Source organism: Haliotis asinina, chromosome 4 (genome assembly GCF_037392515.1).
Source record: "Haliotis asinina isolate JCU_RB_2024 chromosome 4, JCU_Hal_asi_v2, whole genome shotgun sequence".
Lineage (NCBI taxonomy): Eukaryota > Metazoa > Mollusca > Gastropoda > Lepetellida > Haliotidae > Haliotis > Haliotis asinina.
The window spans coordinates 4864195-4885655 of record NC_090283.1 but is presented as its reverse complement, the minus strand read 5'-3'; positions in this window follow the sequence as shown (position 1 = coordinate 4885655).

Genomic DNA, 21461 nt, shown 5'->3' with positions numbered 1-21461 from the left:
TACAGAGTGCTTTCCTGGGTATTTCGGCCTCAAATGCAGCTTGGCTTGCAGTAAGAATTGCCAACACAGTAAATGTAGTCGAACAAAGATTGGCACCTATATCTGCTCTGACGGCTATGTACCTGGGTTCCACGGCTCTCAGTGCAACATTCCCTGCACAGGTCCGAAGGGAAACTGCACAAAATGTCCCGGAGGATGTGATGGAACCTTCTGCCATCTGACATCATCTTGTGTTTCTGGATGCCAAGACCAATACTATGGGTCCAACTGCAAGAACTGTTCACTCAGATGTCGACATTGTAACAAGATAACAGGCAGATGTGATAAGTGTAATGATCCATATCATGGTCTGGACTGTGAATACTCATGTGAACATTGTTCAACAACTGACTGTGTACAAACATGTGCACCTGGATTGTATGGAAGAACGTGTTCCAAAAGATGCAATAAAAACTGTTTAGTTTACCCTGCAAGCAATAACACTTTGACAAATAACAGTTCCACTTCGTGCATATCTGAATGTGAAAGATATAGTGGTGAGTGTATCAACGGTTGTATAGATGGCTGGTCTGGTCCAAACTGTCACTCTCGGGTTTACTGTAACACAAATTGTTTGGGTTGTAATGAAACAGGTGTTTGTGTTGGAGGATGCTCACCTGGTTACTTTGGAGAAGACTGCCAGCCTTGTTCTACGACCTGTGACAATAACACATGTCACCCAGAGAGTGGGTTTTGTGTGAGTGGGTGCATCAGAGGACAGTATGGACAATTCTGTAAACTCTCCTGTGCGAACTGTTTGGGTGGTACCTGCGATGCCGACAGTGGGAAATGCGTTGAAGGTAGATATTTTCTGAGATGAATTAAGAAAAAGTTTGACACTGCGGCATTTATATACATGACGTCACGAGAAGTCATTTGTGTACAAGCTGTACTGATGGGAACACTTACATTGCATTGTTAAGAGCAACAGGTCTTTAAGGAAATCTAGGGAGGTGGGTAAGCTCAGTGATTAAAGCATTTTGCGCTATGTCAAAGCCCCTTGTTCACTTCTCCTAGTGGGTGCAATATGTGAAACCATTTCTAATGTCCCCTGCCTTGATACTTCAGGAACATTGTTTAAAGTGGCGTAAAACAATACTCACTCATTTAAGGACAAGTCACACAATGATGTTTTGGTTTGCAAAGTGAGTGACTGATTGAGTTTAGTTTTACGCCGCACTCAGCAATATTCAAGCTGGATGGCGGCAGTCTGTAAATCGAGTCTCGACAATCCAGTGATCACCAGCATAAACATCGATCTACGCAGTTGGTATTCGATGAAAAGCGCCAACCAGTTCAGCGAGCATTGCCAGCGAATTATTTTAGTCGCCTTTTACGACAAGCATGGGTCACTGAAGATTGATTGAAAACGGGATCTTCAAGGCGCTGACTTGGCGAGTCTTGTTCCCGAGATAGGCGCATATCTTGATTACTGTGGTTTCTTGTTCAGGGACCTGTTTTAATCACTCATTCCGTTTGCTTGCAGTTTTATTCTGGTTTCTTAGAAATGTAAGTAATGCGGAACTTTGCAAGCCAAATTTTATTTGAAGCATGATTTTTATTTATGATGTTATTTAAACGATCAGATAATTAGAACTTTTTTGAGCGATGCAATATATTTCCCCACTGACTTGCTAAACGAAAGTAATTCTAAAATTATGTGGTATATTTATAAGCCGAAGAATCTCTGCACTTGCAGAGAACAGAAGTAAATTCAAAAGTAACATATTTCAACTCTGTAAACGCGTATGTGTATCACGTGATACTTGGTCCGTCTATCATCTGGTTTCGTTGTTTTTGCCGTGGAAATACTGGGGAGCGGCGTTAGGCAACACATATCTGTATTATGGTGAATATATCATTGGAAGTGCTGCCTCAATCATGGCCGCCTTGTAGTAATACTGATTTTCAGTGATCAGTTCATGTACTGTTCAGAGCCATGGTATCTCTTAGGTATAGTGAAATCTGTTTAAAAAATATAGAGATTGGTTAAAGTGTGGCGTCAGAGTCGCACATAACATTAAATGTTAATTATTATAGCATTAATCATCATGTATGAAACCAGCAGAGGATTTGTTTTACCAGCAATGATTTGTGAATTCATTACTATCAGTTAAACCAATGTGTAACCAGGAATATCAATGTATTCTGTATTTATTTACATTGCGTATCATTCTTAGCATTCGTCTAAGAAAACATTTGAACATGCATTTGGCGACAATTTTCTGATTTCTCTTTTCGTTTCTATCCACCAAATGCCAAAACTAGGGCGATGGATTCGAATAATAAATTTCATAGTTCATATTTGGTTGGTTTTCATTCTTTATTTTCAGACCCGGATCCCATAAGTGGTGCTACTATTGGAACGTCAACTGCGTTGGTGATATTGGTCTTTGGAATCATTGTAACAGTTGGATACACTCACTGCAAAAGAGTCGCAGCTAACAGGTTTGTATATCATGTATATCCAGTATATTTACATACATGTACATGCATATGATCAGATTATGTTTAACATATATCATTTTAATTATACGAAATAGAAGGATGGTGCCTAAAGTGTTTATTATTGTGTAAGCCAGTCCGAGCGTCTGAAATACTTTTCCATATAGAGTATAACCTGTTCTCTCGAATTCCGGTATGTATGTTTCGAACCAATGAGACTGCGTGTCTCGTATTCGAGGTAGAAAATACACAGTGCTCTCACAACTTAGACATATTTGAAAAAATATGTACATGAATCTCGAAGTTGGCATTTTCTACATTACTAGTTTTGAGAAGAACCGTTAATTTAGTATCTGCAATCATACATGTGACATCGCTGTGAAAGTACTTATGGATTTACGCTAATGCTTTAACAAAGTATGTTTGATAAGAGATAGTGCTATACATTATGACGTTGATCGTTATCTGTTGTTTAAGTCCGGATATCTCGAAGTTACACTGCGGTCCCTTCTGTTAAAGTTCCACCAATTACCTGGATTAGAGAATAAACCTTTTATTATTTATTTTTGCGTATTTGTTTGCTGGGTTGTGTTTAAAGAATATTAGGAAACTGTTAGAGTATGTTGTTGGGATGAGATTGTCCCATTAATATGTTTTAGAGAAGAAGGGCACCAGCTGGCAGCCATGTGTCCAAGGGGTGATACATATAGAGAGGGCAACTCATCTTCGAGGTTCCGACAGTCTGAACACATCTACAATGAAGTCAAGGAAGACGAAATGGGACCAGTCATAGTTTTCCTCTAAATTCATTGACAGCAAACACAGAGTCATATCTGATGAGTCAAATAATTAGACTTATCATCAACACTCTCATTCATTTCATTCATACTGTGCTACAAAGAACTTTAAGATACGGTTCTTGTAATAATTTTACTGAGTGTTTGAGAAACACTTGCACTTGCACTTTGTACATTTTTAGATTATTGTATCCTCTTGCGCAGCGGGTGTGCTTTTGTCCACTTCACTGAAAATATAATACAAAGAGACATGTGTGAAGAAGGTTCTATTATTCAAACCTATGGACACTATTCAGTTGATGAGGTCTTCTATTGCGACAGTATGCCAAGTATGCAGTGGAATCATTTCTGAGACATAGCTGCATGCTTGGTGTTATCATCATGAAACGTAGTGCTTCAGCATTGGAACCTCTTAAGGGAACTTCCTGACCATTAGGCGGATCCAGGAATTTAAAAAGGGGCGGACTGGGATACGAAGTCCCTGAAACACAACCCCCACCCCCATCCTAGCTCCACCAAAGCAAAACGATCATTTTCATGAGGAGCTTTGATTTGAAACCAACTAACACACACACGCACGCACGCACGCACGCACGCACGCACGCACGCACGCACGCACGCACGCACGCACGCACGCACGCACGCACGCACGCACGCACGCACGCACGCACGCACACACACACACACCTCTTTCTTGGATCCGTCAAGGATGATCCTAATGGTTTCTGCAGTGAATGTGTTAACAACGAAACACCAAGAAACTTCTCGACAACGATGAAAACGTCAATACCCTGTAACGTATTAGATTGAATAAGTAATGATCTTTTACGTACCTTTCCTTCTGGGGTTAATCTCAATTTCGTGTGCATGCCCTTTCACCTTGTTCAGTGCGTATGATCGTATCCCCACGTGGCAATACACCAATACAATCCATGCACGACTACCTACAGTACAGTCCTCGACTCCACATCCATCCACATGCTTATCCGCCAGTACAGTCCACGACTCCACATCCATCCACGTGCTTATACAAGAGTACAGTCCACGACTCCACATCCATCCACATCCATCCACATGCTTATACACCAGTGCAGTCCACGACTCCACATCCATCCACATCCATCCACATGCTTATACACCAGTACAGTCCACGACTCCACATCCATCCACATCCATCCACATGCTTATACACCAGTACAGTCCCCACGACTCCACATCCATCTACATCCATCCACATGCTTATACACCAGCACAGTCCACGACTCCACATCCATCCACATGCTTATACACCAGTACAGTCCACGACTCCACATCCATCCACGTGCTTATACAAGAGTACAGTCCACGACTCCACATCCATCCACATGCTTATACACCAGTACAGTCCACGACTCCACATCCATCCACATGCTTATACACCAGTACAGTCCACGACTCCACATCCATCCACATGCTTATACACCAGTACAGTCCACGACTCCACATCCATCAACGTGCTTATACACCAGTACAGTCCACGACTCCACATCCATCCACATGCTTATACACCAGTAAAGTCCACGACTCCACATCCATCCACATGCTTATACACCAGTACAGTCCACGACTCCACATCCATCTACATCCATCCACATGCTTATACACCAGTACAATCCATGACTCCACATCCATTCACATCCATCCACATGCTTATACACCAGTACAGTCCACGACTCCACATCCACCCACATGCTTATACAAGAGTACAATCCACGACTCCACATCCATCCACATGCTTATACACCAGTACAATCCACGACTCCACATCCATTCACATCCATCCACATGCTTATACACCAGTACAGTCCACGACTCCACATCCATCCACTTCCATCCACATGCTTATACACCAGTACAGTCCACGACTCCACATCCATCTACATGCTTATACACTAGTACAATCCATGACTCCACATCCATCCACATGCTTATACACCAGTACAATCCATGACTCCACATCCATCCACATGCTTATACACCAGTACAGTCCACGACTCCACATCCATCTACATCCATCCATATGCTTATACACCAGTACAATCCATGACTCCACATCCATCCACATGCTTATACACCAGTACAATGCATGACTCCACATCCATCCACATGCTTATACACCAGTTCAGTCCACGACTCCACATCCATCTACATCCATCCATATGCTTATACACCAGTACAATCCATGACTCCACATCCATCCACATCCATCCACATCCATCCACATGCTTATACACCAGTACAATCCATGACTCCACATCCATCCACATCCATGCACATCCATCCACATGCTTATACACCAGTTCAGTCCACGACTCCACATCCATCTACATGCTTATACACTAGTACAATCCATGACTCCACATCCATCCACATGCTTATACACCAGTACAATCCATGACTCCACATCCATCCACATGCTTATACACCAGTTCAGTCCACGACTCCACATCCATCTACATCCATCCATATGCTTATACACCAATACAATCCATGACTCCACATCCATCCACATGCTTATACAAGAGTACAGTCCACGACTCCACATCCATTCACATCCATCCACATGCTTATACACCAATACAATCCATGACTCCACATCCATCCACATCCATCCACATGCTTATACACCAGTACAGTTCACGACTCCACATCCATCCACATGCTTATACACCAGTACAGTCCACGACTCCACATCCATCTACATCCATCCATATGCTTATACACCAGTACAATCCATGACTCCACATCCATCCACATGCTTATACACCAGTACAATCCATGACTCCACATCCATCCACATGCTTATACACCAGTTCAGTCCACGACTCCACATCCATCTACATCCATCCATATGCTTATACACCAGTACAATCCATGACTCCACATCCATCCACATTCATCCACATCCATCCACATGCTTATACACCAGTACAATCCATGACTCCACATCCATCCACATCCATCCACATCCATCCACATGCTTATACACCAGTTCAGTCCACGACTCCACATCCATCTACATGCTTATACACTAGTACAATCCATGACTCCACATCCATCCACATGCTTATACACCAGTACAGTCCACGACTCCACATCCATCTACATCCATCCATATGCTTATACACCAGTACAATCCATGACTCCACATCCATCCACATGCTTATACAAGAGTACAGTCCACGACTCCACATCCATTCACATCCATCCACATGCTTATACACCAATACAATCCATGACTCCACATCCATCCACATCCATCCACATGCTTATACACCAGTACAGTTCACGACTCCACATCCATCCACATGCTTATACACCAGTACAGTCCACGACTCCACATCCATCCACATCCATCCACATGCTTATACACCAGTACAATCCATGATTCCACATCCATCCACATGCTTATACACCAGTACAGTCCATGACTCCACATCCATCCACATCCATCCACATGCTTACACACCAGTACAGTCCATCACTCCACATCCATCCACATGCCTAAACATCAGTACAATCCACGACTCCACATCCATCCACACATCTATACACATATATAGTCCACAACTCCACATCAATTGACACGCACAAATACAGCCATCCACATTCTTATGCTGACACTTACAAACCCGTAGATATTAAATATGCCCATACACAAAAAGCGCCATTTTAAGTGAATATGAAAATAATGGAGACAGGTACACCACTGCGTTGTGATGACCTAGATTTCCCAGAATTACATCGAGTCACAAGCAAGTCTATAATAACGCCGACACTGCACAGGCAAATATTGTATAAACGTTTCTTCTGTGAGTATTGAGCTGTTTGGGTGCACAATGATTGCCCGTCAGTCGCACGGCAGGTTACAATCAGATTAGAAGCACACATTCACTTGTATCGGGTGTGCGGAAAAGTAAGAAGGGAGAATAAAAGGAGAAGCACAAATCGTTTGACGGGTATCAACTCGGGAACTTCCTGGACGTGAAGCGTTAATAACCTGAAACAACGTTCACATATCAGCAAGCAACTATTCTGTACTGTTGTGGTTATAACACGGTAAGTATGTTGACTGTCAACACAGTAACAGACGAGAAAAAACCGTCATACATTTAGAAATTGTAATACTATAATTTTGTGTTGAAGCTGATGCCAGCAGGTAATATTATTTGTGAGAAGCAATTACCTCCTGTAACGTGACATCCCATGTGTCACCACTATTCATTGGTACTTCATGAATATAAGCTTTGGACTGAGTCAGGGTTACACAGTGACGTACAGATATTACAGTATATCTTTTGTCAATAGTACTGAACTGTATCAATGCGTGTATTTCATTGTGAGGAGTATACACGTCACACAAGAAGGTGTTGTGTCTTCCTGTTTCGAGCAACTGATTATACACGTGACGGTCGCTAAGTTTACCACATAGTCATGAATATGATACAGAAATGCATTAACATGTACTTTTAGATTCGAAACATTTAAGATTCATTTAAAAGTTGATTTTAGTTCCATGTGTATGCAAAAAGTACAAACTGACACGCCTTTAACTGTAACTGTGTTTTATTCAACAATTCGAAGTGAAAATATTCTAAACATCATTGAAAACACACCACCTGTGTTAGTTTAGATTACCAAGACCATATACAGTATGGTTCAACATTATTGAGAATAGCTATAGCATTTCATATTATTAAACGAGAACAAATCAGATAAAATTGAATGTATTGTGAAAGTGAACTGACCTTTTCATGTTGTGTAGGTAACAATTTAATACTTTATCAAGTCTCCTTGAGCTTCACGGCACAGTCTAAGACGGGTAGGCATACTTCCTATCAGAGAGGTTAGTGTCTCTTGAGTTATGCTGTCCCAGCATCGGACCACTTCTCTCTTCATGTCTTCAATTTTTGTCAACCCCTTTTGATTCACACATTCCTTCATCATCCCCCAAATGTTCTCAATGGGATTTAAGTCAGGACTATATGCAGGAAATGGTAATGCAGTCACATTTTTCTCCTGAAACCACTGCTTGGCATGTTTTACGGTGTGTTTAGGATCATTATCTTGCTGAAAAATCCAGTCATTTCCATAAAACACATGTGCACTTGAAAGGAGAAAATTATCTAATATGTTAGTGTAGCGTTGACTTGTCAGATTTCCCTCAAACACACACAGCAGGGTCGTTCCTAATAAGGATATCCCTCCCCATACATGAAACTTTGGGCTGTATTTAGGTCGTCGATACAACGGTGCTGACGCAGACTTTGTCCATATTTTCAAATTATTGGGATATACCCATATTGAGCTTTCATCAGTAAAAATCACATTTTCCCAGTCAAAGTTTCCATGTGCCAAACACCACTCAACACGCCTGTCTTTATGTTCTTGTTTCATGACAGGAGAAGGAATTCCAGTCTTTTTCTCCCATCCAAGATCAATCAAATTTCTTCTAACTGTAGATTTTGATACAACTGTTGATCCCCTTTCTATCATTTCATACCTGATGTTGGAGATGCTTGCCCTTTGCTTTTTAGACGCTAAAATTCCCAGCCGGACGCGATCTGAGAAGTCCAATTTTCTGGGTCTCCCTGCTCCTTTCTGGTGCCCAAAATCCTTTCCCTCTTTAAAATTCTTCCTAATCCTATACACAGTAGAACGAGGAGTTCCTGTTCTCTCTGCCAATGTATTTACATCATCAATTCCTTGATTACACAACTCAAAAATCAGCCTTCTTTTATCTTCAACAGACATTGTTGACAGTGCTGAGGAAAATGACGTCTGCTACAAATTCAGGGGAGGTAACTCTAATTGTACTATACTCAGTAGGCTAAGATGAGTTACCTCCCTTATACCATTACTTAGTTTTAAGTATCAGTGAATCAGTTGAGGTGTTAGGATAGCTCAAAGTAAGAAGAAAAATTCTCAATAATTATGAACCAGACTATATGTGCAATCAATGTAAATTTGACACACGTCTGTAGTCCAGTGATTGGTAAAGAGAAAAAACAATCCAGCAAAATGGCACATGCCATCAGTTCCCAATTGCGCAGGTCGATGCTCTTGTTATTGATCACTGGATTGTCTGGTCCAGACTTGATTATCTACAGACCGCCACCATATAACTGGAATATTGCTGAGTGTGGCGTAAAATTAAACTCAGTCACTATATTTGGGATAACGCTTTCTCAGTCAAGTACAGATCTAGTACTTTTGAAGGATCAGCTTCTGGCTGTGCGGTTTAGTCTGAAGTTTTAACTCAGCTCACCATGAAACAAAAATGAGGTCTAAATGGAACGTCAGTAACGTGTTTGACCACCGTCAGCAGAAACACAAGCTGTGCGATATGTCCTCTGTGCAATATCTCATGTTTGGAGACAATGCATTCTCAAGTCCCCAACGGTTGCTGATCTATGGGAGACGTGACAGGCCAATGTAATCGCACATGTGTTCAGTGGGAGACAAATCTGATGACAACGCAGGACATGGAAGCAGAGGAATGCTGTTGTTGCGAGAAACTGTGTTGGCGTGTGCAGTGTGCGTTCGGGGAGATCTTGGCGTTGGTAAAAGAAGGGAACGACGATGTTCTAAAGAATGGTGTCACGGTAGGAAGGGCATTCACTCTGCCACGACAAACTACCACAGCGGTTTTGTGATGATAACTGATCACTCCCCACACCATACCCCTTTCTTCACCCCACCAATCTCTTTTGCACAACATAGTAGTCATGGTAACGTTCTCCCAGTCGACGCCATACCCGTTGACGAACGTCAGCATTTCGCAAGTGAAAACGTGACTCGTCGGTGAACGCAACACTCTGCCAGCATCGTAACAACCACAAACGATGCTGTTCAGACCATCGTCGGCGTTCACGGAGATGTCAGGATGGGTTCAGCATAAGGGCGTCGAGATCTTAATCCTGCCGCACGGAGACGGCGTCGGACCTTGTAAGCACTGAACAAATCACGTCGGCCTTGGACAGCGTTGGCGGTTCTGGCATTCGGCAACGTACGATCTTGAATATGACATCGAGCAATGTCTCCATGCTGGAGAGGGGTGGTAAAACATGCTTGGCCAGGACGTTGGCGGTCCTTGGTGGTTCCTGTTTGATGGTTCCTGTTGCCAAGTCTTGTGGTGATGGAGTGATGGCAACCCAATCGTCTGGAAATAATCCTGCTTGATATGTCAACCTGCAACATGCTCATCACCCGTTCTCGTTCCTCTGGTGACAGTCTTTGCACTGCAAAATAAACTATTCTTGTGGAGGTACAGCTAAAATGAGAACTGTGTTTTTACCGACAGTCTTTTACAGTATGGTTCAAAATTATTGAGAATAGCTAAAGCATTTCATATTATTAAACGAGAACAAATCAGATAAAATTGAATGTATTGTGAAAGTGAACTGACCTTTTCATGTTGTGTAGGTAACAATTTAATACTTTATCAAGTCTCCTTGAGCTTCACGGCACAGTCTAAGACGGGCAGGCATACTTCCTATCAGAGAGGTTAGTGTCTCTTGAGTTATGCTGTCCCAGTATCGGACCACTTCTCTCTTCATGTCTTCAATTTTTGTCAACCCCTTTTGATTCACACATTCCTTCATCATCCCCCAAATGTTCTCAATGGGATTTAAGTCAGGACTATATGCAGGAAATGGTAATGCAGTCACATTTTTCTCCTGAAACCACTGCTTGGCATGTTTTGCGGTGTGTTTAGGATCATTATCTTGCTGCAAAATCCAGTCATTTCCATAAAACACATGTGCATTTGGAAGGAGAAAATTATCTAATATGTTAGTGTAGCGTTGACTTGTCAGATTTCCCTCAAACACACACAGCGGGGTCGTTCCTAATAAGGATATCCCTCCCCATACATCAAACTTTGGGCTGTATTTAGGTCGTTGATACAACGGTGCTGACGCAGACTTTGTCCATATTTTCACATTATTGGGATATACCCATATTGAGCTATCATCAGTAAAAATCACATTTTCCCAGTCAAAGTTTCCATGTGCCAAACACGACTCAACACGCCTGTCTTTATGTTCTTGTTTCATGAGAGGAGAAGGAATTCCAGTCTTTTTCTCTCATCCAAGATCAATCAAATTTCTTCTAACTGTAGATTTTGATACAACTGTTGATCCCCTTTCTATCATTTCATACCTGATGTTGGAGATGCTTGCCCTTTGCTTTTTAGACGCTAAAATTCCCAGCCGGACGCGATCTGAGAAGTCCAATTTTCTGGGTCTCCCTGCTCCTTTCTGGTGCCCAAAATCCTTTCCCTCTTTAAAATTCTTCCTAATCCTATACACAGTAGTAAGAGGAGTTCCTGTTCTCTCTGCCAATGTATTTACATCATCAATTCCTTGATTACACAACTCAAAAATCAACCTTCTTTCATCTTCAACAGACATTGTTGACAGTGCTGAGGAAAATGACGTCTGCTACAAATTCAGGGGAGGTAACTCTAATTGTACTATACTCAGTAGGCCAAGAAGAGTTACCTCCCTTATACCATTACTTAGTTTTAAGTATCAGTGAATCAGTTGAGGTGTTAGGATAGCTCAAAGTAAGAAGAAAAATTCTCAATAATTATGAACCAGACTATATACCCCTAATCAGCATGTTTTACGCAACCAACATGTGCGTGTGCATTGTTTTTTTTATGTCATGTGATGTGTTCCACGATGTGTACGGGTAATCGGTTCTTTACTGTACAACAGTATGTATTGTCTTTAGTATCAAAACAATCCTATTACCGTATTTTAAAATTTAAGGGTGGTGCGTTTACAGTGATGTTCAGTATATATTCCTGAAGTTTGAAGAGCATGTCATTTTCTTGATTAACCTAACCATGATTCTGAGTTGAAAGAGACGTCAGGCGTCTCTAGACAGCACCATATGAATCAGAAAGTTAAGTGGACTTTACCCCCTGAACAGGATAATGACGAAATAGTTGAACAACAGAAGTGACCAATCCTAGAATGTTCTCATTGCACTGTTTTATTTCAAACTGGACTGAAGTTCTTTAGAATTATCAAAGCCAAACGTATGACATTTTGACATCATAATTGCTCACATGACCATCTCACACATGTGTCAACGAGTGTCTATATGGTGCACATCGACTGGGGAATTAGCTCGGAATTCAGATGAATGCGTTCTCGAAAACATCCAACGGTTCCACGTTCGGTTATTTAATTTACATTCTTTTGTATCTCATGTTTATTACGTTGAATAAATGCTGTAGTAAAATGTGTTACAGATATGATTGCTGGATTTGTCACAGTCGTTGACTACAACGTTCACTAGTCCTACTGACAATTTTATCAGATGCATTTCTACAGAAATGAATATCTTCAGCTGGTTAGCTGTTTAATCAAATAGAGATAATGGTCTATTTGACAATTTGTAACAGATGAAAATTTGAAGCTATATTTGAAGCTTCATGTAAACTATTTTACCAAATGTAAACATTTGGGGTTGGGGGAGTAACTTTTTTGTTGTCGTTTCTTGTTTTTTTGGGGGTGAGGGGTGGGGGGATTTATTTTTGTTTTCATGTGTTTTGTATTTTGGGGGGAGAGGGGAGGTGTTGTTTGTTTGTTTGTTTGGGTTTTTTTTTTTGTTTGTTTTCACATTATGCTGTCTGGTTCAGATTTCTGTATTAACTTATTGCATCCGATCGATATATAGAGTGAACGAGTGAAGTGGCACGATTCCAGCACTAACGCGGCGAGGAACACAATATATTACCCACATAGGGGAATTGAACTCGAACCTTCAGCGTTGCACTGACCGTTTCAACCACTTTATGCCCCATACTTAATCACAGTAAGTCGGAAATTGACATAACATTAGACTAAACGATAAACAACAACAATGTGACAACAATCAGTGTTTTACTTAAAGCTTAGATGCAACCAAAAAATGAAAAGACAATTATCATTTATTAATGACATATAATATCCATTGCTGATTATGAGAAAACAAATAAACAAAATTATAAGCGTACAGTCGCAAAACAAAATGCAATATTGTGTACTTTGGTTTACTACCCTCGAAAATATGCACCCGGGACACGGAACCCAGTGAGTAGTGAACACTTTCATTGGCTGGTTTTGATTGATACGCACATGGCTCAGTTTATGGCGTATAGCCTGATGGGTGTTAGGTTCAAATGGCATGTGGTCAATGATTTAAGTTGTGTATTGCATATTACCATTAGGAGACATAGATGTCAACAAAACGTACATTGAGTTTTGTCTGTGACAGAGACTGCTAATCACAATTAGACATGTTTCATTCCAGCTGGGGTGAAATTAGTGAATCGTTTGAACTCCTATTTCTCGGGGTGGTTTTCAGCGCGTCATTTTTCAACTTTATAAGTTCAATTTGTATATTTGATGATTTGTCGTTGAAAGTCTATACCAAAAGGTATCAGAATCTGCAAAGTTGTGTTTTGAGATACATGCCATTTATAGTAAAGATTGATAAAGAAAAACAATTATCGAGTATATATTCGTTTTAATTGTCCACTGAAACCAACATCCTATTTCATCATCCAAGAAACTTTTATGTGATATCGCTTCCTTGATAACTGATTTAGCATGTACACCTAAACGTCAAACTCATCCCTAGGAACAGTGAACAGTGAACAGTTACACAAGCAAACCACTCTACACGTATAATTCTCAGTGGCAGTCATATACACTTGGCGGTTCTCAGTAACTATTCAAAGCCTCTACACAGCCAGTGACACAGTCGGTTATGAAGATTCTTGTAAGCTAGCACGCTGATCGTTCGGGGTCGCTTTTATCATTCAAATATCTTGTATTGATAAAATGAACTACAATTTCATTGACTAGTCCAGACATACTGTAAACGAAAGAAGTCGTGCATGAGCCCACTAAACAACTATCAGTAGGAATGCTGTGCTGGGTTGTACAGACCGTGTGTTGTCGTTCTGGCAGGTTGAGTTGCTTGTATATCTGAGGTAAGCTGTTCATATTTCTGCAATTTGGTTATAACATGTTGGTGCGACACTTGATATATAGTTCGTAATGTGTTTTAAAATAAGGAGTTGTGCTAGTTCTTTATTACGTTTTGTATATTTGCCAATACCAGATTTGTCCTTTTGTAGTAAGCGGCATAAATAGCTCATGAAATGACACACATACATAAAAGGAAAAAATGACGCACGATCCTTGTGAAAGACAGCCACGACATTTCTGGTGAAACCTACAAGCACTATTTCCAGTTAATTTCCAGGAACTTTAAGCTTATATTTTGTGCTGTGTTTACATGGTTAGGAAGGAACTGAGATCCCCCGTAAACTGTTCTGCTTGAAATTTCTAATCCTGAACATTTAGGAACTTGTACAAGCAAATCGATTTGTTCCAGTTTATCCGCATTTCCTGAAGGATGTCAGAAGGAACTACACATATCGTACCCAAAGGTAAAGTTTTATGCGGTCACTATTTGAAGCTTACGACCTCCCAGATGCAATCAAATCAAGAATAGATACTTTAACTGTCTGCGTGACACATGATTTAGGTAAATGGCTTCTGGATTAATGTAGAAGGACACTGCATGAACATAAGAATTTGGAATGATTTCCACATATTTCCATCATTAGCAAAACAAAAAAAAGTAAATGCAATCTGAAGCACTTTACAGAATCTGAATTCAAGTGTACTTCCCACTGGTCGGAAAGCTCTCAACATAAGAATGGGGCGGTGGGGTAGATGTATTGTTAAAGCGTTCCCTCGTCACGCTGAATATCCAGGTTCGATTCCCCAGGTGGATACTCTGAGGCCCCTTTGTGGTATTGCTGGAATATTTCTAAAAGCTGCGGAAAAGTACACTCACTCAATCAACATGAAAATAATTAACAAATTAGGTGCTTACTAAATGAATATATTGCATACATTGTTTCAGCGTACTATGGTAAAGATGGCGTCTTTACGGTTGATTTCACTGACAACGAAGGACAGACTTGGTTGTACACAACAGAGTGGACATGTATTCCTTCATCTGGGACATGTGAAATTAAATATTCACGCGAAGTGCAAATATATTTGTGTGATTTAGTGCGTCATTTTGACAATCCTCCAACGGTGAAGGTTGCGAGTTTACGTAACCCTGAACCGAAGATCATGCTTGTACTCCGACATGACACAAGGCAAAGCGCCTTAGGAATGATGTGTAGGCTGACTGATGTGAAAGACAATGTCGTAAAATTTCTACGAAGCCTGAAAATGTCTGCCGACGATGTCAAGGCGAGTGTTGAGCTGAAGAGAGTGAATGAACCAGCCGAATACCAGAACGGAGGTAACACATTAAGACATGTCTTCTAACATAAACAATGTAATTAATACACAAAATACACATAAGTTTATTATTACCGTAAATACTATACTCATGTATAATGTACCCATGGTCCTTAGTATTGTGATCTACCTACATTTGTTGGCGATCCAATTTTTATACTGTCCTGTCAGAATTGGAAATCCAATTTTAGAGAGAGATGCTAGTTTTACTACTAAAATACTGTGACATTCTAGTTCGTTTTACTCTCCTTCGTTGACAAATTTTATCCTTTATGTATATTTATGGTGAATTCACAACTGGTTTTAGTCACAATACTGCCGATGTGACATTGAATTTGTTTACTCAATCAGTCACTCGTGTAATGTAAGGAGCTGGGACATATATTACAAGCTTGATGTGTTCATCATTTAGCCAATACACTTCCCTGTGTTCGCGCCCAGAATATGATGTATTATGAGCTTATAAAAGTATGGTAACAAAAAAAACACACTTAAACACCCAATCTGATTGTTTCTGCAGAAGGGGTAAAATCGAAATAGTATAATACTTTGCGTTTACCTATAAATATATGTGATCTCTGATGAAGCTGCATTCCAAGTGACTCGATATTTTGGTAGGAGGTAGCATACTGCATTGGGGAGAGCAAACAAATTATTGCCTTTAGAATTTGTTCTTCAGTTATTCCAATACATTACATTACATACATGTATGTTAAAGCCTATGTGAAATCAGTTCCAACAAGGAGAGATACAATATTCGTAGAACCTTCATTTTTTCTGTAAAAGCATATGTGATTATTCAGATGTGTGTGAAGCTTTTCTTAAATGAAACCATTCAAATCTATCAAAACTCTTTCTTTCGGTGAAGGGGGCGCGTGTCTGTTCGTGTCAACGCCAGACTGTACGAAGAACTATACATCAGAAACAACATGGCGGTGTAAAACTAATGACGGATTTAAGGTGGATGACGTTGAAACGGCACAGAGACACTTTTCAAAACTGAAGAACGCTTTTAGCGAAACTTACAAGGCCTGTTTGAAACATATTCGGAGCGGATCTGTCAAATTCTGCGTTCATCATGAGACTCCACAAGACGCCCTGAATATGATCAGTCACTACGAGGATGTGAGAGCTATGATCCTGGAGTGTCTCTGGGGAATAGATTCTACAGTGAAAGACATCCAGATGGACGTCCAGGTGCAGGACTTCGTAGGTAATGTACAAATTATTTGTCCGCCGTATGCAGATATGACAGGGACTCTGTTTTCGAATATACATGTTTCCATATCTTAGTGTTGCTTTTACTCATAAATGAGTTTACCTTATTTCTTCAGGTTTTAAGAGTACTCCAACCTGAAGGACGCTTAAAAATCTTGCAAAAATTTGATAAATTCGGGTTTGTTTTCTGATCAAATTGTCCAGAAAAGATACAGTAATATCTCTGTTAGGTATCTGTCCACACAAAGAGAGGGAGAGAGAGAGAGGGAGGGAGACAGAGAGAGTGAAAATGGACACACACGCGCGCGCGCGCACACACACACACACACACACACACACACACACACACACACACACACACGCACACGCACGCACAACCACAACCACTCGAGATGATTTGTTCTAAGGACCAGCATATTCTGCACACGGTCTGGTGATTACGCAAGTGATATTGTGGTCACGTGACCGCACGTGCGCAGGGACAGTTTCGCGTATTTGCAAAAGAGTTTGCTGCATGCGACGAGAGGATGCGTCAGGTTAGATGTGGCCATCATGGTAGTCGCCCATAGTTACTACAATGCACTGTCCATTTATAATGCAATTCAGATCGTAAAGGCTGACTAACGGAATCTCGTGGCCAGGCTTCGTTGACAAATATCATCGTTTTCCAGTTGCATGATCAGGATGTTGATCACTGGGCTTAGTGACCCAGACTCTATAATATAACTAATAGCACAAAACAAGGACAAAGAAGGAGACACAACTGCACGGGTGACAATTAAGGGCAAACTATTACAGAAAAACACTGAAATCAAAATGCTTTAAAATATATGTGAACACAACAGCATCCCGCTCGTTATGATAACGCACAAAATAAGTAAATCTATACTTACATATGTACGTTGTATTTCATAAAGGCGGATATCAACGCTGACCGTATAAACATATTCAATAATACTGAGAAGTTAGAAAGAATACATGTCAGAAAGGGCCGACGGCGTATAGTCTGTGTGGCTCTACAAACAAACAAAAAATGTTCCCATTTACGTTTGTGTATGTATATTCGTAGGAAATGTAAGAGAAATATAGAAAGAAAATAGCAAACTGTAGATTTTCTTCCAATACTCAAACGCGACCAAATATTGGCTTATTTTGTAAAACTGATACTAATGTCGTATTGCGTCCATGAGTGGAGTATCATTGAGCAGTCAGAATTTCTGTGATAGACATAGCGTCACGTCTGCAATCGTGTCGGAGGCATCTGATCATACCATCATCTATTTCTTGTGTGACTACAATCACATATTCTATACCCTCGCCATACTTTTTTACGCTAACTGTTGGATGCGAGGGTTATTAGACCAATCGAAAAGTAGCATTCATAGAGTAGATCCAGAGAAGGATCACTATGATAAGTACCCAAAAACATTTTCATTCTTGAATACAGTCTGGCTGCCGGACTATACTATTTATGATCAGAGTACAACATACAAAAATCTCAAGTATCAGACACATGTGAATGTGCGAAAATATGACAAACCAATCAGGACACAAATAATGATTGCAGGACCTGAGGTAAAATACACCCACAGTACCTAAATCGCTTATGGCACATTTTAACATTGTGAAAAACTTGTATCGTCATGTTGACAGGTACAAGGAACATCGCTAATAGCATTCTATTACCCATCATGAGGTCTTTAATACGAATGATGTTTTGAATGGTGAGAGATTATAATACACACACGTGCATTTGTTTTCATAACGACTCTCGTGGATCCAAATGAGTAGTTTATGACGACCCAGCACCCTGGTTCCCGGGGTCTGCTGCACAAAACGCAACGGCTAAGAAGTGGCGGCCTTCACTAACGGGCGACACGCCACACGGTTACTATTGAACAACCTGAGAAAGTATGGTTAGAACTGTTCACAGCATGGCAAGGTATGCATCACCAGAACAACGCCAATCGTTACTTTTAGTGCACGAAAAGCAGATGCGAGGCATGAACATCGTCATTACATGGGCGAAATGAAAACGATGACACACACGCCCATTTTCAACACAGACACGTGTGTTAATATATCGTGTCAGCTCGTATGATTAGGGTTTCGTGCACTAAAAATAACGATGGGTTGGCCTGGTGCCATATTCTTTGCCATAGATTAGATGAGAATGCTATGACAAATTTTAAATACCCAATCTGAGATTTATTTTGTAATGAATATATGGATCATCGCTCCGTCGTGAAGGTCGCCATTCCGTTGGCGTCGACTCCAAGGTCCATCCATGGTACGACCATGATCGTGTCCAGGGTGTCATGGAAACTCATGCTTTTAAACTTCTTTGAAATAGATACAAATAATGCGTCTGAAGATTCCAGCCAACAACCCTGATATTTTTTTCCTTTTTGATAAAGCCATGGATGGGTTTATATAACTGAATGTTCTGTCCCTTTTGACAGCAACGTGAATGGCAAAATTCAGGAAAGGCATGCAAAATATGGGGAACTCGCCTTTGAAGTGTCTCGCTTGCATCCCAAGTACACTGTTATGAGGCAGTTTGGTATCCCCTGATCTCTTGACGCAGATCAAGAGAGAGCCCGGGTTCTCCACCGGGAGCCCAGTCCTTCTGACATTCTTGGTCATGCAGAAGGCTGCAGTGTTGGTGAGTCTACATATTCTCGGGAAGTTCTTGTGGGTTCGACTAGGCAGTGTTTCCTGGGAGAAGTCACATTCGCTGTCAGGGGTGTGTGTAGAGGTGGCAAGGGCCCTGAGCTGATGATGAGCCTTGCGAGACTGATTGAGTGAAGCTACCAAACACAGTCACCCATCCAAGATCTCTCCGCTCTCAACTTTTTCCTACCACTTCTGATACGCTGCCTGGTTTCTGTTCACAGGATCACACACCGTCACTGTCAGTGTATAACCACAAATTATAAATTCAAAACACTGCAAAATATTGCACAAATCTTTCATTCAAAATCAGCACCATAATCAATTGTTTCATCAATGATTAGGAACATCACAATGTAGAAAAAGGTGAGCGCTATTTCCTCTGATTCTAGCTACCGTGGCCACGTTACCCTCTTTTGCAGCAAAAGAGCAACACAACCATGTTCTTTCTATATCGATATTATCAACCGTTAATGACACACCGTCTGGTAGTACAAAATAATATATCCAGTGACACCTCAAAAGGGACATACAACCCTGCATATGCCAGCATTGGTATCTACAATAAACTATACACTATACAGGACAGAGGGAAACCCTATCGTGACCATACTTGTTACAGCCATACCTAGAATGCGAGAGGCCCATTTCCATTCGTGACCAGTTCGTGTTACTCCGTGAGAAGCCCAATACCGAGCCCCTCACGAAAGGTTTTTTTATTGGTGTATGAACATCAGAACTACTTCAAACAAGGATGGCAACTCCTGTTTAATTCCCACGGTAATAAACACTGCTAATGCGCTGGAAACTTTCTGATTTAAAAAGATGGTGATAACGTCGCTATTACCATCAGTTTGACTTACATTTGTTCATGCACATTTCTGAATACAGTATAATAACTGCAGTTGTGTTGTTCTCATGAATAGGCATTCATAATTACATTTGAGTTTACATATTTAAAATGTTTTAAACGAGAAAAAGGAATTCATGGAAATCATATCATGATTTATTGTACCCGGTATTTACCAACTGTCTGAACTTGCATGTAACCTTGCTGCCATAACTCTGGTGGAAGGAACCCAGAAACGTTAGACTGAAACGTTCTTGATGAAGTGAAATGTAAAAAGAATGTATATTTATCTAGAGTGCGCACGTAAAATCTCAAACAGCCCGCAAAATGGCCGAAAAAACGCTCATCAGGAGACACGACATCCGCTGTGTAAATCAACGCACAAAAACAAACATGGGTGTGGTGTGTGTAGTTTAATCTGTCACCGTCCATGGTCCTATCATTATGAAAACGTCAATTTAGGCATTTTGCTAGATGTGTTTGTTATAACATCAAAATGACGATAAATATTTTCCACAATCACATAATGCCATCAACGAAATAAGTGTTTGTTTGAATGTCATTCTGGAAGTTGGTGGTATAAAGGTGACAAAACTTTATGGATAATCAACTTCTTTATCTTCCTAATAGCGACGTTTCGGTATATCTGCTCAGCTTGAAAACGGTTTAAGAAGCTATACCGAAACGTCGCTATTGTGAATATAAGGACGTTAATCAAACATAAAGTGAGTTTTGTCATCACGAATTAAGTACTCGAGCATATTTTTTATCAAAATACCTCACTGTTATGCGGGGGACTCAAGTCCTAAGGAAAAGTTAAGGAAAGGGTTCAGTTCTGACTTCAGGACTACTACAGGTAACCTCGTTATATTTTCAGCAGCAAACATGCCGAGGTTAGGGGAATAATTCTGATTAGTTTATTAATACTTTGGTGGTGGAACACCCTTCGAAAGAGTTACTTCCCTTGGACTATGCACATTGCCTTCCCTCGACCACTCGAGTGTGTACTAATGTCACCTTCTTACTCTAGAGACTTGACGATGTCTGATCCTGCAGTCTGATTCCATACAT